Source organism: Periplaneta americana, chromosome 1 (assembly GCF_040183065.1).
Source record: "Periplaneta americana isolate PAMFEO1 chromosome 1, P.americana_PAMFEO1_priV1, whole genome shotgun sequence".
Classification (NCBI taxonomy): domain Eukaryota; kingdom Metazoa; phylum Arthropoda; class Insecta; order Blattodea; family Blattidae; genus Periplaneta; species Periplaneta americana.
In genome coordinates this window covers 107,252,118-107,279,673 of record NC_091117.1, presented here as the reverse complement: position 1 = coordinate 107,279,673, position 27,556 = coordinate 107,252,118, and the positions used below count along the sequence as shown (strand labels likewise).

At 37.4% G+C, this 27,556-nt stretch overlaps 1 protein-coding gene and 1 non-coding gene across 6 annotated transcripts in view; one reads left to right on the top strand and one right to left on the bottom strand.

Moving 5' to 3' along the window:
• Nucleotides 1–27,556, top strand: part of KrT95D (phosphofurin acidic cluster sorting protein KrT95D) — a 1,059,178-nt gene that overhangs the window by 1,015,328 nt on the left and 16,294 nt on the right. The gene's annotated exons all lie outside the window — the stretch shown is intronic.
• Nucleotides 16,151–16,222, bottom strand: TRNAY-AUA (transfer RNA tyrosine (anticodon AUA)). The gene has a single exon. It is a non-coding gene; the product is annotated as a tRNA-Tyr (tRNA).

Sequence of the window (27,556 nt, the reverse complement as noted above, 5' to 3'; positions counted from 1 at the left end):
GGCAAGCTCTCGCCTGAAGCAGTATGTAGCTCGTATCGGAGCAGCGGCGTCCTCCCAGGTAGGCCACGCACGATGTCTGGTCTGGCGATAGTGAGCATCGCCCTGGTGTCCACCAGTACTCTGCATGGACGGCCTTTTATCCGTCCTTCAGCAATCAGCCCATCGTCGCATCTTCTGTTGACCGGTTTCAGGACAAGCCGAGGGGACGGTGATGATGGCGCCGACGTGCTCCTCCTAGCATCGGCCCCGTCTACCTTCTGACTGTATCCAGGTCAGTCGCAATTCCTCCGCAAGTGCCCAAGTTCGCCGCAGGACCAGCAGGTGGGCACCCATCGTCCCCGTTGCTCAGGTGACTGTTGGCTCCTCTCGGTGTCAGCCACCTCTCTCTCCCGTCGGTCGCTAGATCGGTCGCAGTCCCTCCTTAAGTGTCCCGGTCTGCCGCAGGACCAGCAGGTGGGCGCCCGTCGTCTCTGCCGCTCCGGTGACTGTTGGCTCCCCTCGACGTCGGCCGCCTCCCTCTCCCGTCGGTCGCTAGATTGGTCGCAGTCCCTTCTCAAGTGTCCTGGTCTGCCACAGGACCAGCAGGTGGGCGCTCCTCGTCTCTGCCGCTCGGGTGGCTTCGGTTGGCGTCCCCCACCATCGGCCGCTGTGACGCTCCTGATCCGGTGTGGTGTTGAGACTTCCACCGCCGACTTGGCCGCCTCCATCCTGAGGGCCACCGCCAGAGCTTCGTTGATGGTGCGATGCTCGGCCAAGAGTAGCTGTTGTCTGATCTCGAGGTATCGAACTCCGCTGCCAAAGGTGTAGGCCGCCTCTCCAGCGACGAAGCTAGGTGGTAGGCCCCTGAGGCCTTATGGGCCAGTTGTTCCACCGCCATTGCAAATTTTTGTAGGGACTCGCCTGATTGTTGGACCCTCGTTTTTAGTTGGGTCCTAAATGCTGCCGCAAGTTGATGGTCACCAAACGTCCCTCCAAGGCTGCCATTATCTCAGCGGCTCTCCCATCTTCTGGAACACTGTGAAGAATATCCGACGCCTGTCCCTGAAGTGCGGCCAGCAGCTGAGTAGTTTTCTCTGCCGGCGTCCACCCATTGTGCTCTGCGGTAGCCTCGAACTGGCGATGGAATATCGCCCAAGACGTCGTACCGTCGAACTTCGGCGTCTTGACGTTGCAATGTCTGGCTGAAGGCGATGGTTCCACAGGGCCACTATGTGAGGTCCTCAATTCTGTCGCCGATTGTTGGATGGCCCATTGAACTTCCTCGGTGATTATCCTTTTCTGTTCTCTCGCCTGGGGATCCACTAACGCGAGTATGTGCTTGTTTTCTTCAGCATGTTGGTCCATCAGCACACTCGTTTCCTCTTGACGACGTTCGAGAGCGCGAATTTTGCCGTCGAAATGGTCTATGTTCTGTCTTAGTTCGGCCACCGTCTCGTTTATAGTTGCAAAATTCTCGTTTAGTTTGTCAAAAACGGCTTTAAGTTCGTCTCTCACGATGGTAACTATTCGATCTACTTGGGCCGAAACGTTACCGATTTGCATAGCGACGTCACTTTTAATCTCCATTTTCACTTCACTTATGTCACTTTTCATCTCACTGATGTGCTTGTTCAAGTCGTCTTTCATGTCTGACTTTACTCCACTAATATCGTTCTTCATTTCTGCTTTTACGTCGCTTATGTCCTTTTTCAGTTCCGCGATAGGTTGCAGGATCTGCTGTAGGTTCTCCATTATGTCGATAATATCCCACTTCTGATACCAGTTGTAACTTTTATACAAAACAATAATGTAACTTTATTGTTTCAACAATAATCACTTTCTATAATTTACTTTAAACGCTCCTGTCAACAATGGATTTCCACTCCACACAGCAACTCAGTATTCGTTATTGCACTCCACAGAGACAATGACAATTCACTTGGATTATTGAAAACAACAATGTACTGCTAATCTCAACTAATGTTCACAAAGCACTATTTACAAAACAAAACTGTCAGTTCTCAGTTCACAGTTCGTTGCCTTGGCTAGTTCGTCTAGCTCATTCACTCAAGTTCACAGTTCAAGTCTTCCAGAGACAGTCCACTGAACTTCGAACTCAGGTCCCCCAGTTGCAGACACACACAAGTCGAACTCCGGTCTCGAAGCTAGCTTCACTGCTACACTGACTGACTGGCTTGCTCCAAAAACTGCAACGACTCACTTGCGTCTCTTATTTATAACTAAACCATAGTTTCCAGAAAGTACGATTTCTGCAGATGCTGAGAAGATGGCGCCTTTCTAGATTTCTCAGTTGCAGCTGCTTACTTCCCCCTCTCTGCCGCGGCCCAGCATGCCGCCGTTCCCCTTACGTCTTGCCACACCGTAGCGACCAGCATTTCGTCTCCCCTCCGCACCACACCCTCAACGCTCCACGGAGCTCGCTTCTGCCGGACGCTCACGAAGTTCCCTGAAGCGCCAAGATTATTTGGCCTGCCGTCACAATACATATATATATATATATATGGGTAGCTTAATATCAGAGCCGGACATCTGACCCTCAAATCGAAATTTAGATAGATGTGGTTCTTATACAATTTTTCATGCTCTTTTCAGTTATGGTGAAACCATATGCAAACTCTAGCAAACTTTATCACTACATTTACAAAATAAATTGTGTTAAAATATTACAAAGAACATTGTGCAACCAAAAAGTGCATGTAGATCAAAACTATGGAGACGACATATGTCCGTCTTTGATATTAAACTACTCATATATAATTATTTTTTCATAACAAATTGAAAGTACTGTTGCTGCATTACAAATATGTGTGGTCATTAATGTTTGACAGAATTTAATTTATACTTTAACCAGAGACAAGTGCAAAGGTATCATCTTCCATTTGTAACATCAATTTTTTCCTATAGAAGACAAATATTAATTCTTAAGTAAAAGAAATTTGTTTCTTAGCTACGAAAATAAGTGTCCAAGTGCTATTAACTCTGTAGTGGACGCACTTATTTCTACATACAAGCAGCAGCTCATGATGCACTTCATGCACTTTTAGGAATAACTGTGTTTATATGGGCGAAATCAATGTTGAGTTGTCATCAGATACATGAAGGGTACATGGGAATAATGATCAAGGTCCATTTTAGAAAGTTTCGAGAAAAACGAATTTTAATACCTAGTTATGTGTGTATTTAATAGAAATTGACATAGTGGAATGTAAAGAACGATGATTTCTTATTAATTATACAATGACAATTTATTCTAAATTTGGATGGCAAAAATGGAAAATGCAATATAAACAAACAATGTGTAAATTTCCAGAGTAAAAACGATCAAGGTCCAAATAGGAAACTCTGAGATACATGGAATACAGCGTATATTATAGTGAAACACCACATTTAACTCAAACATTTAATTTGTTTTCGGCCGTTTTATGTATAATTTTAAAATATAGGGTATTTCAAAAGTCAGTTCAAACATTAAACCGCTATAAATATTATAATATTTGAGATAGGGAAGAAACAAAAACATCACAGTGTTGGACAAACAACGGGGTTTACAAAACATTGGGAAGATGTCTGCCATTCTCTTGTTCAACTTATAGCATTCTGTCTGCGACACCATGCACAGCATTTTGCAGACAATATCTTGAAATATTGGCAATTTCTTGCGAGATGGCATCTTTCAGTTGCAGTAGGGTTATTGGATGTATCAGGAAAACTCGTTCTTTAAGGTAACCCCACAACCAAAAGTCGGCCGGATTGAAATCTGGAGATTGCGGAGGCCACATTGTTGTAAAGTGCCTACTGATGACTTTGGTAGGAAAACGAACCTCAATTACGCGTGTTAACTCAATAATTTTTCAGTAAGTTATTTTACAATGCTTTATCAACATCTTAGGTTATTTAGCATCTGAATGAGATGGTGATAATGCCGGTGAAATGAGTCCGGGGTCCAGCACCGAAAGTTACCCAGCATTTGCTCATACTGGGTTGAGGGGGAAACGCCGGAAAAACCTCAATCAGGTAACTTGCCCCAACTGGGATTCGAACCCGGGCCACCTGGTTTCCCGGCGAGACGCATTAACCATTACTCCACAGGTGTGGCCAATAATGGAATAAGACAGACTGTTATAGTAAACGGGGAGTGCTACTATAACATGTTACTACAGGTGGCCCAGATGTTTAATAGCATTTGAAATTAAAATGCAATAAATAAAATTGAAGATAAAATAATTTTGACAAATAAAATAGAAACTCACTATATAGCTTTCATATCGTCTGCTTGATGATTATCAGGAACACCTGTTTAGTATCTTATTTTACATTGTAGATTGCAAAGGACCTCTAGGCGAAAGGGCTTTCTTTTTGCAGTAGTTATTCTGAAATTCTCCCCATCCATAAACAACTTCTATCTTGCAGTCAACTATGAAGAATGGTTCAGCTTTCTTCCTAGAATTAGCAATCTCATGTCACTAGTCATCAGGAAACTCACATCTTATCTTCTGGTTTATACTTTGTTCGAAACTGTTTCATCATAGATACAAAATACTGATCTCCCAGTAGAAAGTGTATGGACTTAGCACGAAAAAACTATAGTTTTCTGCGGTAATATACCGTAGGAATCGGAAGATTCTTCTGGTAATTAATCATATACCTTCTGGATTTCAAATGTATCCAAACATTTAGAACAACTTTACCTCAAAAAAGTATCTCCTTTCCTCTTATGTAGTTCATTTTGAGTCGTTGTGAGATATGGTTTTTGTCTATTCTAATTGTGTATCTGAGTTGCATCTTTATCGTTGTTTATTTCTAATTCAAGTTGAGATATAGGCTATTAGTTCTAAATTTATCGCAAATACATGCGTCACTTCAGTAATACCCAAAACTTATATTGTAGCTACTAATTCACAAAAATCAATGGATATTTCTTAAATGACTTCATAGTATTTACAATGATAAGCCCTGTCAGGTGAGCATTCTATGTAACATAGGAAGCCATTTGATTTAATTCCCTTATTAATCTACTCCTTTCTATAAGCAAAATATGTTGTTGTTGTTTTCTAATGCCAGGCGTTTGACAATAAAGTCATTTGACCTCTTGCACTCCAATATTTTTCAAAGATATTATCATGACTAGCCACTGAAGCACATATTTTGAGGTGTTCCGAATCCATTTCTTGGTTTGAGTTGCACAATGGGCAGTTAGGGGACTGATATATTCCAATTCTATGCAGGTGTTTGGCCAAACAATCATGGCATGTTGCCAATCTAAATGCAGCTACAGACGATTTTCGTGGTAAATCGGGAATTAACTGTGGATTTTGATGCAGAGAGTTCCATTTTTTCCCTTGGGATTGAGTTATCAAATTTTGTTTGTTGAAGTCTAAGTATGTAGATTTAATAAATCTCTTCACAGAGTAATACGTAGATTTAGCAACAGGTCCGTAAGTAGCAGTGCTGCCCTTCTTTGCTAAAGCATCCGCATTCTCGTTTCCTAGGATTCCACAATGGGATGGTATCCATTGGAATACAATTCTTTTATTGAGTGATAATAATTGAGAGAGCATTTTAGTTATTTCTGCTGTTTGAGATGAAGGTGTGTGTTTAGAGACGATTGATAGAATAGCTGCTTTGGAATCTGACAATATAACTGCATTCCTAAATTTATTGATGTGGCATAGAAGATTCTTGAGACATTCATTTATTGCAATGATTTCACCATCAAAACTTGTTGTTCCATATCCAAGAGATCTATAAAGTGAGAAGAGACAGCACGTAATACCTGCACCGGCACCTTGTTCTCTGGAGATCAAGGATCCGTCAGTGTATAAATGAAGCCAGTTTTGTGGAGGGTACCTAATATTAATTGTTTCTAAAGACAATTGTTTCAGCATTTCAGTGTTTACTTCTGATTTCAGTATTTCTTCTGTTAAATTTAGATTATATTCTGTATTTAATAGAGTTAAAGGGTTTGATTTAATTTGTAAGTTTTCTTTTAAATTCGGGATATTGATTTTCTGTTTTAATTCTTGAACAATGGATATGAAACTTTTTTGAGTTTTCGATCTACAAAGAGGACTGTATGAATGCCAATTGTTACCTGGTAATCTGATAAGTTTTTCAAATTGAATCAGTGCTTTTTCTTCTATTGTCATTTTGATGCTGTTAATATTAGTGAGGAATCTCATAGAATCTATTGGCGTTGTTTTGATTCCACCAATAATGAGTCTGAGAGCTTGGTTTTGAACATATTCTATGTCATTTATGAAAGGTGAAGTAATTAAAATTTCTCCGCAGTATGTCAGCACTGGCTGTATAAACATTTTGTATGTAGTGTTCAGAGTATTCCTAGAGCATCCCCATTTCTTTCCTGCTAATCTTTTTAGAAGGGAGAATCTTTTACGAGCTTTTTCAGAAATGTATTTCAAATGGTTGCTCCATGTTAACTTACTATCGAAAATAACTCCAAGATATTTGGATTCATAAGTCCTAGGAAGGTGTTGGCCATTGTATTGGATATTGAATTCTCTTTCTTTTTTACCAAGTGAAAATATTTGGTAGTTACTTTTGCTTAAATTGAGTGTCATCAAATTTGATGTATTCCATTCATGTAGTTGATTTAGAGCTTTAAGAGCAGAATTTTGAATTTTGTCTCTATGTCTGTAAGATCCGGAAGTCCACAAAACTATATCATCTGCAAATAGTGCTGTTTTTATGTTTGATTCCTCTAATAGGGAGGGTAAGTCATTTATGAGTCATTCCACGTCAGACCGGACACATTTTTGACCTCATATTTTTAGAATTGTTTGAAATTTTTTTTATGCTTTCTAAGGGTTAAAATAAGAGACCCGTATTTTTTTATTGGCCCCAATTCTGATTATTTTGAGATTTATACAGCATCAAAATTATTAAAAAATTGCATACATTGACATATATAAATATTTGTTTCTCCCGTTACGTATATCGTATGAAATCGAGGTTAGTGTCATTTGGAATGTTAAATATATATCTTTTAGCCTGTGTATATTCACTTTCCATTTTTATGTATTCACAGTACTTTATGCCATAATCATTATATAAATCTTGATATTCATAATGTTCGGACACTTAGAATACCATTTTTAAGTTATCACCGTGTTCTCCATTTAATTATCCGTAAGTGTGCCAAATTTCATAGTGGGAAAGCAATAAATTACAGAGTAAAAAAATAATAAATAAATACACGCGCAGAGTCTGTTGCGCTAATCTTCATCCCTTGCAACGCCACACCGTTAAACTGCTGGCTGAAACCTCAATTGCTGCCTTTGTCTGTTATCACCACACTGGCGACTGCCAGTAATCTTTGTTTACGTCTGGAGAAGCTTAGCTGGGATATATAATACTTAAACCAGGTCCAAGGCAGAATGAATTCTCTTCAGTTTGTTCCGAGATTTTCAAACGTTCGGGCATTAATAACACAGTACTATAGTGAGTGAGTGTGTATAGCATAGTTTCTGTTATTGTTTTTAGTTGGTGCAATTATTAGTGTGTAGCCTAATCACAATGAGTAATGTAACACAACCTAGACATTATCAGTGTTTTAATCTTTTCAAAATAAGCAACCACAGCCGTAGGTTTAAGAAAGGGAAATTAAGGCGCGTGACTTCTAACATGCTTAAAAAATTGAACATGCAACACATTAAGTTGTCATACAATCTTAGGATTTGTGAAAATTGTCGTAAGAAAATTTCATTAATGTCAGATGTTGGTGAATCAAGTGTCGTTCAAACTAGCAGTGTTGATATCTTAGCCGGTTCTAGTGTTCAGAACATTGAACAAGAAACAACAGGCACTTCGGAAACTGATAAATGTAGTGCTTCAAGTAATTCAGAAGTGTCAGTGACGGACATTGACAAGTTGAATGAAAGTTTGGTCTCAATGGGGGAAACATCAATTAAGAAGAAGAAATTATCACAGAAGAAGTATCCCCAACGGAAATATCAGAAAATAAAACAGACGCTTAAGGAAAAGATTTTTCGCGTTGAGAAAAAGGAAGTAGAAACAGCACCAGATGTGAAGAATAGCAGTGACATAATTAATAAGCTAGCAGAGTGTTTCAGGAACACTACTGACAGAAAACTTAAAACTCAGATTTTAACTATATTTGAGGACTGGCCATACAGTAAAATTAGGGAACACTTTGATGCATCTAATCACATGATCAATGTTGCAAAAAACTTAGCTGCAGAGAGGGGAATTCTCTCGACTCCAGAATCTAGAAGTGGAAAAACTTTAGACACATCCATAGTGAAAAAAGTATTTGACCATTACACTAATGATGATGTAAGCCACGTCATGGCAGGAAAGAAAAACTTCGTTTCTGTAAAAGAAGACAGCCACAAAGTACAGAAACAGAAAAGATTGTTGCTATCAAATTTAAAAGAAACATTTTGGGTTTTTAAAGTTAAATATCCAGATATACAAATTAGTTTTTCAAAATTTGCGGAACTAAGACCAAAACAATGTGTGCTTCCTGGAGCCAGTGGTACTCATTCAGTCTATGTGTGTGCTTATCATGAGAATGTAAAGTTGTTAATTGATGGTGGAAACATTGCGAAATTGACAGCCAATCTAGAACGGCCACTGCGAAATTACAAAGATCTGATTTCACAGATTGTATGTAACCCTGCATCCCCTGATTGTTATTTCAGAAAGTGTAAAAATTGTTCATCAACTGCAGACTTAATTCAATATTTACAGGAAGCATTTGAAACAGAAATGATAGATGTAGTCAATTACAAACAATGGGTAACTGTTGACCGAACTAATTTAGAAATTTTGCACTCTACAGTAGAAGAATTTTTAGATAAACTTTCGACCAAGTTAGAAGCCCTAGCTCCTCACGCATTTATTGCTCAGCAGCAAGCTGCGTTTCTGGCGGAAAAGAAAGAAGCTCTCCAGGACGGTGAATGCCTTGTAATTTGTGACTTTTCCGAAAATTATGCATGCGTGATTCAAGACTCAGTACAGGGTGTTCATTGGAATAAAAATCAGGTCACACTCCATCCCTTTGTAATTTATTTTAAAGACAGAAGTGAATTAAAACATAAAAACTTTGTACCAATTTCAGAGTGTCTTAAGCACGATACAAATGCTGTCCACCTTTTCGAAAGACAATTAATACGGTTTCTGAAGAACGAAATAGGAAATGTTAAAAGAGTTATTTATTTTTCTGATGGGGCTAGTGCCTAATTCAAAAACAGAAAAAATGTTGTAAATCTGTGTTTTCACGAAGAAGATTTCGGCGTAAGTGCTGAATGGCATTTTTTTGGAACTTCACATGGGAAGGGCCCTTGTGATGGGATTGGCGGAACCACTAAAAGACTAGCAACAACAGCAAGTCTTCAGCCACATCAGGACCCCATTACGACACCAAGAAAATTGTTTGAGTGGGCTGAAAAGAATATTAGTGGAATTCATTTTCTATTTTTCACCAATAATGAACATAAAAACGAATGTGACTTACTGCAGTCTCGATATGAGAGGGCAAAAGCCGTAAGTGGCACGAGAACACTACATGCTTTCATACCGATCTCAAAATCTGAAGCACTAGTCAAACATTATTCTTTGTCCCACGAAAGTAAACGTGTATTTATCTGAGTTGCTTAAAAGTACGTTTCAGTTATCCAATCGGTTGACTTGTTTGTGTGTGTTTTAAGTTAGTTTTGTGGAATTTTATGTTAATAATTGTGCTTCAAAAGTGTCTACATATTTCGTAAGTCGACTTTGTGGTGTATAACATACTGACACTGTGTGTACCACGTATCCATACATAGCGACGCGGTCTTGCAGTGATGCTCCTACTGAACAGCGTGCGCCCGGCTGGATAAGTTAATTTATTGCAAATTCATTTACGTATATCCCATTCTGAAATTTTGTATGCATATAGTTGAGAAACTAAGAAACGCAGTGATATTTTTTATATTTCGAAAAAAGTTTGCGAACTTTAAAAAAAATACATTTTAAAAATATATTTTAAAGAAAAAAATAGAACAAAAATGTTTATGTAATCCAAGGTCATATATGCTAAAAGTATATCTCATGAGCTTTAATATGAACCGAATTTGAATAACTTGCGTTAATTAGTAACGGAGATATTACCGTTTATATATAACAGTGTGCGCTATTACGTAAGTTTTAAATTTAAATCCTTTTCACAAGAATCAAGTTTTATGAAAATGAAAATATACGTATATTTTATTTTTGTTCTTTCAATCCAATAAAAAAGTTTGACAGAAATAAAAAACATCAAGAATAAAAAACATCAAGGTCAAATTTCCTTTAAATTTGTCCGGTTTGACGTGGAATGACTCTTATATAAATATTGAATAAAGTTGTGCTGAGGACAGCGCCCTGAGGTAGACCTCGATATGTTTGTCTGTAACTAGAAAGTGAGTTATTGAATTTAGTGGCAATGAATCTTTGACTAAGGAATTCTGATATCCATCTGAACATATTGCTGGAGATACCTAATTTCTGGAGTTTTAGTAATAATTTATTTCTCCAAACAGAGTCATATGCCAACTGAAAGTCAATAAATATTGCCAAGGTATCTTCTTTCTTGTTAAAACTGTCTTTTATTTCTTGGCTGAGGCGTATGACTTGTTCATTGGTAGAGTGTAGTTGTCGAAAACCGGCTTGTCTTGGTGATAAAAGATTTTGGGATTCTAAATACCAAGTTAATCTGTTGGAGATCATGGACTCCATGGTTTTTGCTATCATGCTTAATAGTGCTATTGGTCGATAACTATTAACATCATGAGCAGGTTTCCCTTTTTTGTGAATTGGTACAATGATTGCTTTTTTCCAAGCTGCAGGAATTGAGGTGTTCCATGATAAATTGAAAATGGATAAAAGTACAGACTTGGCTTTTTCCCCCAGATGTTTAAAAAATTCGGAATGAATGTTCTCGGGGCCAGGAGATTTCTTGGTTTTTAAATTTTGTATAGCTAGAGTTAATTCTTTGGAAGTAAAATTTTTATGAAATATTTCAGGTTTTGTACTAGTAATATTGTTTTTATTATTTTTACGTAATTCTCTTTTGATAAATTTGTCAGTTTTTTTGATATTGGGATGTAATCTGTGAGAGTTTGAGAAGTGTTTATTAAATGCGTTTGCTATATGTCTACTATCTGTTAGTGTTTTGTTATTATGAATAATAGGTTGGCTAGTATTTTCCTGTGTATTGGGAATATTCTTCAGAAATTTATATGTTTTAGAGCTATCGGTTCTGTAATTAATATTTTCAATAAATTTATTGAAACTGTTCTTTTTTGCTGTTATGATTGCTTTTTTAAGAATGGCAGTCTTCTTCCTCCAATCTTGAGTATCTTCTGGTGTTTTGCTATGTTCTGCTTTGGTTCTTGCTTTATCTCTATCTTGTTTCAATAAATTCAGGTTTTCTGTCCAGAATGGGGTGTATTTTTTTGGTTTGCCTCGTGGAATGTGCTTTTTTGCAATTTTAAGAACAGATTCACAGAAATATTTGTTCAATCTATCTGAGTTTGTATTTTCCATTAGTGGTGTGTTGACCTTGAGGTGTTCGTCGAGTTCTGTTGTAAATAGTTTCCAATTCGCTTTCTTAAAGTTCCATGTTGTTTTGTTATTGTAGGGTGCCTGTCTTCGGTTTTGGTGGAGATGGATAGAAGCAATGATGACTCTATGGCCAGATCCAGGGTCTTCAATTATTTTTTTCTTGGTTTTGTGATGGATATCTGATGTTACTAGTAATAAGTCTGGATTTGTACCAGAACCAGAATAATGAATGAAAGTAGGGGGATCTTCTTTTCTGTAGACAAGTTCTGCCGTTGTAGTATTTAGGAGGTCCATGATCATTTTTCCAGGTTGGTTTACATTATCGTAGCCCCAAAGTTGGGAGTGGGCGTTAAAGTCACCAATTATAATAGTTTTAGGTTGTATATCAAACAAAGTTAGATCAAGGGGATTATTAGGTGGGTTATAGACACTGTAGATTTTGAAATGTTGTTGATTTTTCCATACTTCAATTTTTATTAGTTCTAATTTGTCTTGATTATCCATTTCTTTTATGATTTGAAAATTTGTAATTAATTTCTTTGATGTACCTGCGAGAATTCCACTACTGATCCGTCTACCTTTGGGTAACAGTTTCATATTAAAACCTTTAAAATTAAAATATTTTAATTGGTCAGCATTAAGATTTGCTTCTTGGATAAGGAAGATATCTATATTATTATCTGAGAGTATATTGGCTAGTTCAGTCTTCTTGGCTAATGTTATACCGCCAGCATTCCATTGTAAGATGTTTAGTTGATTGTGTACCATTAAAGTAGTCCCCGCCCGGAGATCCGATTGGGGGACTATTTTACCTCCGGATAATTTTACCTTAATGGTACTCATTTCATATTGGAGTGGTTAAATGGCAAGTTGTAGCCGATTTAAGTGAACACCATATTTTAACGTTTTGGTGGCTACTTCATTCACACACAACCCCCAGAATGTCTGGAGGACCACACCTGCTGTTGGTCGACGGGTCCATTGTACCTAGCTGGGAGATCTTGTTGATCACCAGCTTTCCCTCCTTAAGCCACTGGAGGACGATTTTAGTGCCATAGCAGGTCAGCACTAGGAACAGAAAAGTAGAAAGGGGAGGAAGGAAAGGGAAATGAACCCCTAGGCCTCGAATGCTCTAATGCCGTTGGGGTCGAAGAAAGTAAGAGTTCAGTCAGAGGACTGGATAGGAAAGGGTAAAGAGGGTGACTTAAATTGTGGTTTTCTGTTAACGAACAGTGACGTGTATTATGCAAATCAAGCTTTCAGGTATAACTCCCTGTAAAGTTGATTTGAACTATTTCGAGGGAAAAATTGTTCCAGGGCCGGGCATCGAACTCGGGACCTTTGGTTAAACGTACGTAGAGCATTGGTCCGGCCCCGGAACAATTTTTCCCTCGAAACTATTCAAATCAACTTTACAGGGAGTTATACCTGAAAGCTTGATTTGCACCAGTAATAATGTTTACATTGCATTCTATTATTAACATTATATAGCCGTGAAATACTCTGTAGGCCAAACTAATACATTATTATATATGCACCGTGCACACACACACACACACACACACACATACACATCTATCTCTAGACATCACATGCACATCCAATATTCTGAAAACATCTCATTCCTGAACACTTAAACAAGTGTCTCCTTAATTTTACTCATGGTCTGTATTCTTTTCGATGAGTTAAAAGTACGTCAAAAATTATTTTCTTTGTACTCACATCCTGCATAGCTATATTCTCTGTTAATTCTGATACCTCCATTTCACTTATGACTTAATTTTAAGGCAACATCCGAAACAACTAACACAAGTTCTGAAAGAATGTCCATGAAACAAGCTGCAAATAAGACCTTGTTTACTTTAGTACGAAAAAAAATCATTGCATTCTTACTCAACAGTAGAAATGTAATGAAATCATCATTCAGGTCATTTTACATAAATTGCCGGAAAGTCAGCAACACAAAGCTGCAGCATTATACGGCAAAGCATAGACGAAAAGCAGAGTAGAAAAATGGACCTTGATCGTTCTTCTACAGAACCAACTGGAGCTTGATCATTCTTCTGAAGTACATGAAAACTTCAACACTCATTTTCGAGGACCATGATCGTTTTGACAGAAAACTAGCTAGATCACATGATAGTACTTCCTTTCCACTATAAGATGGCATTATTAACTCAATTTCGATTTTTGATGGACCTTAATCGGTTTTCCCGTGTACCCCTCACATGTCGAAGCTGAACAAGTCGTTTGACTTCATGATCTTCAAGAGTGATTAGGCTCCACTTCTCCTGCAATGCTGTCCGTATTTCATTCAGGGTGTCGAAGTTGCGATGTTGGACATCTTGGCCGAGCATACTCCACAGGTGTTCAATAAAATTTAAGTCTGGGTAGCATGCTGGCCAGTCCAGGGTTGGTATCCGACATCACGAAGGTAGTCCTTCACACAGCGAACATCATTGAGCAGGTGGAGGGGGGGGATTGCATTGCCATGAATAAAGCAAAATCACGACTCTTCCATGAACAGCACTATTGACCACTGATCCACAGTTCAATACCAGTTATGACACATGAACTCTAATCACTCTGCCTGGTGCTGTGGAGCAGTTGCAGGTCTTTTTGAGATTAAATTGACTTTCCGGCTTCTTCATCTAACAGTTGTCTCATTTAAACAACGTTCTTCAAGAAGATTTCCGGCTTCAACCATGATCGTGTGACAATCTCGTAGGACATAGAGAACCAGAAATCTGTCATCCCTGGCAGATGTAGACCACTTACGGCTTGATTCTTGTTGTCTGTGATAGGTACTGAGTTTACAGAATTGGCATAGGATATGTTGGGTCTTCCTAATGCACTGACAAAACTAATGCTTCGACCATCCTCAAGCAATGTGACAGCTCTTGCTATGTCTTCTCGACTAAGAGGTATCTTAACTTCCAATTCCAAAGAGAAACTGAAGAAAAGTGTTGACTTGTAACAGAAAATGTGTCATAGATTGATAATTCACCAATAGCAGTCACCGCATATTTATCTTCTCTTCTTCTTCTTCCTTACATGAATTAGGCCTTACGACCTATTCTGGCCTCGTTGGACATCTCTGTCTCAGGGTGCGAAATCGTTAAAAGTTGGTGCGGAGAAAAGAATTTTTACCTTTACGTTATGTATAATGGTTTGAGAAGTTTCAAGTACATATGGTTTTTAAATGAAAACATTGCCATTTTAAAAGAAAAGTAAATGTTAAAATATGTCAAATAAAAGTAAGCTTACCTTAAAGAAAAATTTTGAGGTGGTACAGCTCCTTCCTCCTTTCCTTTGCCGAATGATGTCCGGAGGTGACTCATCTATCTGCGACGGTAAAGGCATCCCACAAATTCAATGGCTGCCCATTAAGTTTAGTTGTCATTACAGACTGTAAAGTTTTCACTAACAAACAATTTCTTTCGGCAGTTTTGATTCTATGAGCAATGCTGAAACTTCATTCACACACAGCAGTTGACAGAGGCACTGAACGCACTTTCCGTATTAATTTTTCCAGAATAGGCAAAGCTTTTAAGGTTAGAGAGCCTGACTTATACTCTCTCCATCGTGACACAGCAATGTCATCATCCAAACCAAGCAACTCAGCTGCTTTATATACGTCAGAATTATCGTACAAACCGCCTTTACTGCTAATTTTATTTGCTTCAAAAACTGAGAAACACTTTTATCACTTCACTTGAAGGAAATCTTCTTTCAAGTTCATTTATTAAACCTTGAATTATTTGTCCTCTTATTTTGTCAACTCTCTGTTTTCACCTTCCTCTTTAGGTTGAAGTTTACAGTATGTTAAGTAATTTTCTTTGCAAAGACTAAAATAAAGATCATCCTTAACATGCATTTCTTTAAGAGTTTGTGTTGCGGAATTAATTTTATTTTCTATTTCACTGTAAGAAACAGATTCTTTTTGCATTGTTGTACTAATTACGAGACAGAACACATGATATATCTAATAAGAAACTCAGCACTAGAATATTTTTCTCAGTGAAAGTTTTTTATAAAGCCCTGCCAATTATCAACGATCACTACTTAATAATTTACGGCTTTCAGATTCTGAGTTTAGAAACTGCATGATACAACACTGCCAACAAAGCATCCTTCTCACTAGATATCCAACGAATATGAAACATACGATGAAAGAGTAATGGAACGGAGAAAAATTCTCTCCGGCGCCGGGATTTTAACCCGGGTTTTCAGCTCTATGTGCTGATGCTTTATCCATTAAGCCACACCGGATACCACCCCAGCGTCGGACAGAATCGTCTCAGTTTAAGTTCCAACTCTTGGGTTCCCTCTAGTGGCCGCTCTCTGCACTACGTCATAGATGTCTATGAGCGTAGGACTGAAGTCCACACATGTGCTGAGGTGCACTCGTTATGAGTGACTAGTTGGCCCGGATCCGACGGAATAAGCGCCGTCTTAAATCACGAAGTGATTTACGCATATCATTAACTTATATTATTTAATGTACCGAAGTACATATGATATTTCCATGCAGATATTCTGCGTCATCATACGATGAAAGAGTAATGGAACAGAGAAAAATTCTCTCCGGCGCCGGGATTTGAACCCGGGTTTTCAGCTCTATGTGCTGATGCTTTATCCACTAAGCCACACCGGATACCACCCCGGCGTCGGACAGAATCGTCTCAGTTTAAGTTCCAACTCTTGGGTTCCCTCTAGTGGCCGCCCTCTGCACTACGTCATAGATGTCTATGAACGTAGGACTGAAGTCCACACATGTGCTGAGGTGCACTCGTTATGAGTGACTAGTTGGCCGGGATCCGACGGAATAAGCGCCGTCTTAAATCACGAAGTGATTTACGCATATCATATAACTTATATTATTTAATGTACCGAAGTACATATGATATTTCCATGCAGATATTCTGCGTCATCATACGATGAAAGAGTAATGGAAAAATTCTCTCCGGCGCCGGGGTTTGAGTAATGGAACGGTGTGGCTTAGTGGATAAAGCATCAGCACGTAGAGCTGAAAACCCGGGTTCAAATCCCAGTGCCGGAGAGAATTTTTCTCCGTTCCATTACTCTTTCATTGTATAATGACGCAGAATATCTGCATGGAAATATCATATGTACTTCGGTACATTAAATAATATAAGTTATATGATATGCGTAAATCACTTCGTGATTTAAGACGGCGCTTATTCCGTCGGATCCCGGCCAACTAGTCACTCATAACGAGTGCACCTCAGCACATGTGTGGACTTCAGTCCTACGTTCATAGACATCTATGACGTAGTGCAGAGGGCGGCCACTAGAGGGAACCCAAGAGTTGGAACTTAAACTGAGACGATTCTGTCCGACGCCGGGGTGGTATCCGGTGTGGCTTAGTGGATAAAGCATCAGCACATAGAGCTGAAAACCCGGGTTAAAATCCCGGCGCCGGAGAGAATTTTTCTCCTTTCCATTACTCTTTCATCATATGATGATGCAGAATATCTGCATGGAAATATCATATGTACTTCGGTACATTAAATAATATAAGTTATAGAATATGAAACAGCTTTTTAACTTTCAGATAACCTGTGATGCCTATAGCCGCCGCAGTGTTTTTAAGTTTTGCAGCTGTATGTGATTTACTGAAAATTTTATAAAGTTCAACTAGCAAGCATTCAAAGTTATGAACAGCATTGACGTCACTAGAAACTTGTTCAGAAACAAGGTCCATCTTATGAGCCATACAATGTACACTTAATCAGATGTGGAGACGCTAGTAACATGAGAAACTGTAACGTAAGTGGTGATGTGGTGTGTTGAAAACCCCAAGTTTGTTTCATAAGTAAATAAACCAACCAATACTTATTTTCGTTGTAATATGTTTTATTTGCATTCATTACATTTTGTCCACACTCTTCAACAATTAACTTTTGCATTCTTCTACATACAGTACTTTAATATTTAACTGCATTGTTACAGGTAGTTGTTTTTCCTTTCCATCATTTGATAGTCTGCTGGAATTTTAAAACTTGAGCTTTCTGTTTAGATATATTATGAAATAATTATGACAACAAACATTATTATCTTTAAATACAAATGAATTACACCACTGCACATTTTTCAAAACAATGAATGTGTTAAAAACGAAGATACCTATAGCCTATAAAATCATAGAGAATAATCAAAGTACCGGTATTATACTGACTGGATACCTTGCATAGGCCTAACTGAACACATTATTACTATGTTATAATAATAATAATAATAATAATAATAATAATAATAATAATAATAATAATAGATAAAAATGTTACTTTATCGCACATGATTTCAAGTATTTACAAAATTTCCTGGTCATCATTTTCAATTTTAGCTACACAGCTCTCACACAATGTCACAGTATGTTCCATACAAATATGTACAGTACATGATTTGCATGTAATTTTGCTTTTTCTGTCTCTTTGTCAGGGACACTTCACACAACAACCTTGGTTGTTTTGAAGTTTAGCTGGAGGTGCTTCACTAGGTGTGTCCGGATTTCTCTGTCTCTTCACTATTGAATCCAACAGTCGAGGTGTCTGTCGTAGTTTCGGGTGCCCATTTGTTGTTTGATTAGTGACAAATCCAATTATATCAAAAAAACCCTGCGTTCATGTTATATTTTAGTGTTAGCATCATAAATGATTTGAGCATTTATAACTGTTACATTCATGACTGCAAAGAATAGAGTAAGAGGCCATTTTCGGCTGTTCCTGGAAATATTGTAGGCTGCTGAAAGCTCGTCCACCACATCTACTCCTCCTTTCGTTGCATTGTAAAAAGTGTTAATTTCAGGTTTTTGTTGATCACCTGTTGCTTCATCAATGGAATCATCGTGATGCATTGTTGACAGTAAAACGAGAAGCTTGCCCTTTCTTGGAATATGTGATACTAGAGACTTTTCCTTTTGAAATGTGAACATAGTGAAGTGGACAGGACGGCCTTTGCAAGATAAAAATTCTGGGGGAATCTGAGGTTTATTTTTTCTCATTGTTCCTACTAATGTCAGTCTATGTTCACTTAGCAACTTTTCAGCCAGAGGGTAACTTGTGAACCAGTTATCAGTTGTCACGTTTCTGCCAGTTTTTCATATGGGTGTGACTAATCGATCTACGACATCAATGGGCTATTGATTACAAGATATGGACTTCCAGTTGGCTACTTTCCTGTATAAGCTTCCAAATTTAGAGTGTATAACATCTTAGTATCTACAAGTCGTACACCCTAATTCCATATTTTGCAGGCTTAGAAGGTAAATATACCATGAAAGAACACCTCCCTCTGAAGGCCTCTAACTTCTTGTCATTAGTTACATATCTGCAACTGAGTAGTATTTCTGACAGTTTCTGACGAACGAATCAAAAATATCTCTCAATGGGACAAAATTATCCTGCTCTTTCCTCTCCGTTCGAGTATCTATGTCATCAAAGCGCAAACAACGTAGTACAAATCTGAATCTTGGTAGTGTCACTGTTGCCTGTGCCATCTGCCGCCCATAATTCCTCCAGATTTAGCCTACTCACTTTGTGTAATCCTGCCATGTACAGAAGTCCCAGAACAGCAGAAATTTCGGTTGCATTGGTAGGTTTCACTAATATTATTCGGGCATAATTTTTCTTTAGGGATGCAATCTTTTTGTTGGTATGGCATACAATTTCATTGATCATATCCGCTGTTATGAATAATGAGAAACAGCCTTGTGGGGTGCTAGCAGATTTAGCTTCTCCTCTAACTCCTGGCAGATGAGTTACGATATTTGAGCTCTACATCTTGTATTTCTTGGAGGAACATGTCTCGACCATTGCGTGACTTTGTCTTTATCTGAATATATCTGCATGTCATCTCCAACAACCACATCAGAATCTCCATTGTCTAGTGCTTCATCTGCATCCTGCTCGGATGCAGTATCATGGTCACTTACTTCAAACAAATCTCTCTCATTCTCATCCTCTGAATCCAGTGGTTCTTCGGAGTTAACAGAATCAACAAGAGCTCTAATTCTGACTCCTTCCATTTCATAGGGATCCATCTGAAATGTGTATAATGTATAAGTCCTAAAATTAACATAACAGTATTCTCTGCAAGCATATGTGTAGGATTGTTTTGAAGAGAAGAAAAGCAATTGAATTGTATTGGTGTGTGTGTGTAGGCTATAGGCCTGTCTCTGCCTTTCCTTTTACAGAAAAATGATACAGCATTAGTATAAGCAAATCTTGTATATAATACTACTAAGTGTGTTAATATTTCGTACTTTACAAAAACTTGCCTTGAAAAATTATTGTATAACAGGAGTGGTGGTGTGGGGGTTTTAGAAACCCCAATTATGTCCTTTCGTATACCAGTACTTCCGTTCACTGTGAAAGCCTCAAAGCAACTGCAAAAACTCTGATTTATTCATAGCCATCTATAGGCTTTTCTAAAAAGGTACACAGAATAACAGATCACCAAATGCTGACATCTGTTCAAGACAATGGGAACAATAAGTCTTAGGGTGTTTCACACCCCAGGTCACCACTGACGGGTTAAGTTTTGCAGCTGTATGTAGTTTAATGAAAATTTTATAAAGTTCATCTAGCAAACATTCAAGGTTATGAACAGCATTGACGTCACTAAAAACTTGTTCGGAAACAAGGTCAATCCTATGACCCATACAATGTACACTAATCAGGTGCGGAGATATGTTTCTCCTAATTCTAGCTGCAACACCTTTTTTACCAGTAAACACTGCCGCTCCAGCTGAACCAAATCCAACAAGCTTTTCTTTAAGCATTTCCACATCTATGCCGTCTTCTGAGAAAGCTTGGATAATTTTTTCTTCAAGGGACTTTGCATCAGCATTTTCCACTGGTACTACTTTATAGAAACAGCAGCATGCGTTATTTTGTTCGTTCACATATGTAACATATGAAATCAAGTGTTTTTATAGAAAACCTGTCACAGAAATGGAAAAAAGTCAGACGATTTAAAAAAATTAACCAATTTTAAAAGTAATAGTCAGCAATAAAATTAGTCATTGTTGCTGTGGTATTATGTGTATGAAGATGTGTTCCCATATCTACGCCCTTCGCAATTTGTAGCTGTATAAGTTCTGGATGGTTACGAAAATTGCACTCTCTTTTTTCGGCCACATAAACTGATCATAACACCTTAACAGTTGCATCTAATTTTTCCTTTTGATATTTTAAGTATAGCTCACGAGCATTTACAGTACATGTTTCTAGGATCAGCTTTTTGCATATTTTTTCATGCTGCACACAATCCGAATGAATAACACTTTTTTCATGTTTATATATGCCGTCAAGGTTCTCCTTCTTATTCTTCTTTGCTATACCGTCTCCTGACCAAGGTAAATCACTAGATGAAGTTCTAATTGTTTATCGCACTGTCACTCTTTGATGACGTAGGTTCACCTTCGTCATGGCTTAAAACTTTATTTCTATCTTCGTTAAAAGATAAATACTCCACCTCCGAGATTGCTTCATCACTTCTAGTCATTTTACTTTTGTTTTCCCGCACATTTTCACTTACCGAATCTTGTAATATCACCGAATCTACTGATGGTATATTAGTATTGTAACTTTTATTTCTCTTTTTAACCACCACACCTGTCAACAATGTGACTTTTATTCTTAATAATTCACCCTACAAAAATGGATACTCCACTCAACACAGCAACACAATAGTCGTTATTGCACTCCACACGACGACAATGACAATACACGTGTATTATTGAGAAGAACAACAATGTACTCCTAATTCCAACTAATGCTCACAAAGCACTATGTGCAGAACAAAACTGTCATTTCTCAGTTCACAGTTCGTTCGCCGTGGCTAGTTCTTCTAGCTCACTGTTCAAGTTCACTGCACATCGAACCCAGATCCTCCAGATACGCCGCCTTCGCCTGGCCCCTGCCACAGTTACGAACTCATGCAAGTTCACTGCACGTCGAACTCTTATCCACCTTGATCGCTGCTGTCCAAGACTTAACTTGAAGTCTGACTGGAGACTAACTAACTCCAGCAAGACTGCTTCTCGCTTTTATTTACTGAACTATAACATCTCGAATCTTCGATTCGCGTGGCTTACGGAAACGTCGAGATGATACGCTTCTAGATGTTCCCCCCTGCTTTCTCTGCTCTGTGCCGTCACCATAGTCTTCTTTCCCCTCGCTCCGTGCTGCGCTACAGTGTCTACCAAAGCTCCAGATACGCTTCCCTGTGCCTTCCTTCTCGCTAGATGCGCGCGCAACCAGACGCGACCAGAACGTTCCAATCAGGTGCCACGGTATTAAAATTATCACGTTTAAAGAACTGGGTAATTAATCCACTTTTTGTACGTTTCATTGCTTTCGTTTTCAGTGTTTGCTCGTCTGTTTCAATAGATAGACTGACAACAATCCTTTACAGTTTCATTCACTGCTCATTCCAGCCCAGGTGCTTTCCTTTGTAAGCAACAGTGAAATGCTTTTCACTGTTGACCACCTTCCTAGCAGATGTTTACAATCCATAGCCACAAGATTGTGTCATTGTCATCAGCTCATTATAACTCAAAGCCTTCTGTTTAACATTGTCGTCATCTCAAAGCCTTCCGCTTCTTTGACAATGTTCCTCAGGGTTCTGTACTAGGTCCTCTGTTTTTCACTCTATATATTAATGACATTTCTTCAGTTCTGGAGCACTGCCAATATCATTTGTATCCGGACGACCTTCAAATATATATACACTCTCGGTCTGATACTGTTAATGAACATTTGTCGAGCCTCAATGACGATCTTTTGTCAATTATTAATTGGGCAAGGAAATTTGGGCTAAATATCAATCCAGATAAAACCCAAGCCATTCTCTTGGGGCAGCAAAGACTTTTATCCGCCATTAATATGAACATCCTTCAGCCTGTCTCTCTCAACAACAAAATAATTCCTTTCAGTACAACTGTAAAAAACCTCGGCATCTATTTCGACTCTAATAGGAACTGGAATACGCAAATCAGATATATCTGTAGAAAAGTTTTCTCTATCATGCATTCTTTGAAACGACTGAAAAATTTCCTTCCTACTAAACTCAAACAAATTCTAGTACAGACTCTTATAATGCCTCACTTTGACTATTGTGATATTTTATATAGCGACCTAAGTGCTGAACTTTCTCAAAAACTTCAACATGTACATAATGTCTGTGTCCGATTTATTTTCAATATCCGCCGACATGATCATATATCGGAATATTTTCTACGACTCTCCTGGCTCCACTTGCAAGATAGACGTTTAGTACATTCTCTTTGCCTGCTATATCGAATTATACATGATTCCACAACCAACTACCTTGCCTCTCGGTTTACTCTCCTAGCTTCACATCATAATTGAAATACACGTTCACAGCACAATCTGTTGCTATCAATACCACGTCATCAGACATCTCTGTACTCAAGTTCTTTCTCAATAGCCATGGCCCACTCATGGAATTCGCTGCCGCTCGAAATCAGGGGTACTCTTAGTCCTCAGTTGTTTAAAATTAGGTTGTTTAGATATATTTTAAATGCAAAGAATTAGTTTTTTAGGTATAATTTTTATTTATTATTATTATTATTATTATTATTATTATTATTATTATTATTATTATTATTATTATTATTATTTCACACAGTCATTACTTTATTTTTCCATTAACACTTATATCTAGGTAATTGTCATTGTCTCAATGTAACACGTGCTGTGCTGATCATACTAATTCTACTATTCCTTTAGTTGTGAGATTATATTCATATGTATTAATTCTTTTTTTTTTAAGTTAATACTGTATACTAGATGTATTTTCCTGTTTGTGATTATGTATTCAGTCTCTTTTTTTTATTATATATATTTTTTTATTATTGTTATTTTAAAGTTAATACTGATTATGTATATGTATTCAGTCTCTCTTTTTTACTTAATTATGTTTATTATTATTTTTAAGTTAATATTTGTATACTGGTATGTATTTTTTTCTATGTGATTTGATCCTGGTTGAGTGGAAGAGAAGGCCTGATGACCTTAACTCTGCCAGGGAAAATAAAACTATTATTATTATTATTATTATTATTATTATTATTATTATTATTATTATTATTACAATGCCTGGGTTCGATTGACTGGGGCTAGTATATAACATAACCAGAGCAAAGCGAATTCAATATTTCCAATCAATTGTTGCCGATATTTTAATTGATATTCATAAAGTTTAATGCATTATTTTTAGTCATCTAATGAAAAATTATTCTTGAAATGAAAATATTTTTAGTAGTGTGTGTTTCGCTGTTTGTCTCGTTATAATAAACCGCCCCCCCCCCCCCGGGATTTCGCACCCTGCTCTGTCTGGATCACTGCAGAGTTTATTGCCAATTGTATTCTCTGCCTTTAAAATGTCACAGCCACCTAGTAACATTTAAACAGTGCTCAGTTAGAGAACATGCATGCTCACTACAATAGATTATGAATCTTTGACACCAAAATGTTCTCCTTTACCAAGAATTCTTTAGGGACACACTGAAGAAACAACACACTGCTGTAATCGGCCATTTTTTGAACTCAGAATCAGGGTTGGGAAAAAACAGGGTTTTTTTGGTTAAACCCGTTTTTTTTTTTGAACCGCCTTTTTTTCGCATTGATATTATATGGTAAAAAAAAATCGAGTCCTGCTTTTCATATTAATATATTGATGTAGGCCTATTACATAGCTTGAATGAAATTGAAAATATGAATGTTAATGATCATGTTAAACATTAATCATATTTATTACTTACAATATTAAATCAGCCACCACGGTGGTCTTGCAGCTAGAGCGCTGGACTTACAGTCCTGTGGTCCCGGATTCTATCCTCAGTGTACTCCTGATTTATAACTTGTGTTGAGCAAGCCCGTGGTTCAGGTAACACAGGAGTTTTCTCTGTGAAGCTCCGGTACCCCTGTGGCATCCCAACAAATCTCCATAATCATCTCATCATGGGTGTAGTGTAGATCAACCTCCTATGGCATACTCTGAGCAATGACTCTGTCGGTAAATTGGTCTACTTCATATGGGTGAATGATGGTAAGTCAAGTATCTGCCATTGGTAAAAATATATATATATATATATATATATATATATATATATATATATGTATATTAAAATATTAAATCTGATCTGTCCGACACATTCTGCTGGTCTTGCCTTTTACATACTACATGGAGTCAAGAAGTCAATACCTTCATTCTGCACTTAATGACTTCAACAAATCGAAACAGATTTTTCAGTCAAAGAATAATTACATTATTAATCAGTTATAATTTAATGTCTGAGTGTATTTTGTCACTTGTTTTGAATATATTTTATTTTATAGTTAGGTCGTTGCAATAAGACCAAGCAGTTAAGCGACCTTAAATAAAGTATTAAAAAATGAAAAATACTTTTTGAGAACAAAAAGAAATTAAGCATCATCACTGGCATTATAGCCTTTTTAATAAAAGCACTAGTTTAGAGGCCTTTTCAGTTCTCAGCCTATTTCGAAGTTTTGAACAAACTAAACCAAAAGAAGAAAAAATTCTTTCTGCACTAGCTTGAGCAGTCAAAAATTGTTCAGTATTGAAGAATAATTAGGACAAACTTTTTCAATTGCACTTTTTTGGCTCTTCTGCCATTCATAAGCTTACATTTCTGTCATCACAGATTCATTAAAAAGTGATTCTTTAAATGGTGGGGCTTGTGTCTGGAACTTCACTATCAGTGGTAGTAGAAAAACTACTTATATTTTGAGCTTGAAATATCAGGTCCCAATTTCTTCTCATCTTCATTTAGTTGCAGCAGTTCAGTATTATTGATTGCTTTGGATCAAGTATGAAAGTAAGAAAATGAGCTGGAGTTAAAACCATGTTATATCTATTTACAAATTTCTTCTTAATATTTTCATCTCGTGTCACATCATTTATGAGTTTTTTAAGTTGGTTTCCAGAGATACACAGCATGAGCAATGGAACTTAAGTCTTTTTGTACTTTATCAAAAGTCTCAATGATGGGCTTCAAAATGGAAATTATATCTTCAACATTCCTCTTAAGCATTGGTAACTTTTGACTGTACTGACATTGGCGGGATACTGGTCTACAATGGTCAATTGTCACTCAATAAACTGTTAAAAATGTTTAAATTTAAACAGGCATTATTATTCCAGTAATAGAATTGAAAAGTAGTAAAAATAGCAAGAATAAAAAATAAAAAAAAACAGTGTGTTTTTTAAACCATTTGGATTAAACTAGCCAACTCTGCTCATAATTATAGTATAATGATAATATCCTCGAACCATTCATTAGCAAGTTCAAGGTGGATTTGAAGACAGAATAAGGACAGTAGATTGTATTGTATTGTATTTATTTACATTCCATGTGTCGTACCAACCTTGTCCTTAATTCAACAAGGGCGATGGATGGGTCGAGCCCAGGATCAACTATGTTCACTGCCTCCCAATTATTCTACTGTGTTACTCTATCAGGATCTAACACCACTGTCGTATTACGACAGAACTGCAAGGACTTACAAACAAGATCCTACTTGGAAATATCACTTAGGTTATTATAAGTTCAAGTTCAAACATCACTACCATTTCAATTGTAATTTAAGTAAAATTTATTATCCATGAAAGATATATTGTAATACAAGAATTATAATGGAATTACTTACAATGAATGCTACGTCTTCTGTTACCATTTTGTGATGGACTCTCGGTTGGTGCCATGAAGCTGAGTGATGCAAAGTCTAAGTTTCTTCCTCGCGAGAGGAAAAAGCCTCTTATTGACTTCATGACATACTATCAGTAATGATTCACCTACTGAACTGCTTCAGGGTCCCGCGTCGCTTGAGACACTTGACCATTTTCGTGGTGCAAACGTACACACATCAATTGATGACTTGACAATGTTATGGAACCGACAAAATGACTTCTAAGTCAGTTTTGCTCAGATGAAAGGTCTCAGGAAACTTTCCAACAATAGTGTGCAAATGGGCACTTCTGGACATCTTGAGCAGGACACCTTGTGGGTGTTCAAGGTGTGCACTGGACACCTGTAAATTCGGTAATCTCATTTTTTTTTTATTTTAAGTTGTTTTATATAATGTAACAATAATTTTAATGTATCACAATTTAAATGCGTTGTAATCTCATTGGAAGTTTACATATACAGTTCAAGACTAATTTTAATTTATTACCATTTAAATATTTTAAATGCCTGCTGGTTGAATGTGCACACCATCCCCAGAACAGCTTTCGTTTTATAACACACGCTGTACCTGATGAAGTGGAATGAGGTCTGGTCTGGTTGTCCAGCTCATACAAAAGAACATCCTCGGTTGAGAGTTACTGCTATAATTCTCTGTGCACGCATGGTGGAATGGCGGGGCTACTCACTTCTCTCAAGCTTGCTGGTCGTCCTATATACAGGCAGCTCAACTTGACAATTGTAACCTTATAAAATATTGTGTTTGACGTGTGTATTTACTCTTTGTGTGAGTGAATTTACTGTGTTTAGGTTTTATTAGGATTCATAGTTGTGTGCCAGCGCAAGTGAACAATTTAAATAACTTATTTAATGATAATAGCACTTGGAAATGTATACCGTAAAATATCTTTTGCAAAAATCATTCTCTTCTCGCACACTAGAAGAGAAATAATTACATATAGTGAATAAGGGTAGACCTGCCCCGCCACTTCCGAATTTAGTGCAACAATATAAAACAAAAAGCGGACAATACACTAGACATTTTTCTATTTCACAATATGAAAATGTAGAATGGTTAGCAGATTGTGAAATTTCAAACAGGTTATTTTACTGGCCATGCTTATTGTTTTCTAAAAAAATAAGGTTTGGAGTAAGTATGGATTTGCTCACTTAAATCACTTGTGCAGTGCACAGCAAAAACATTCAAAACCTCAAACTCACGTACAATGTTTC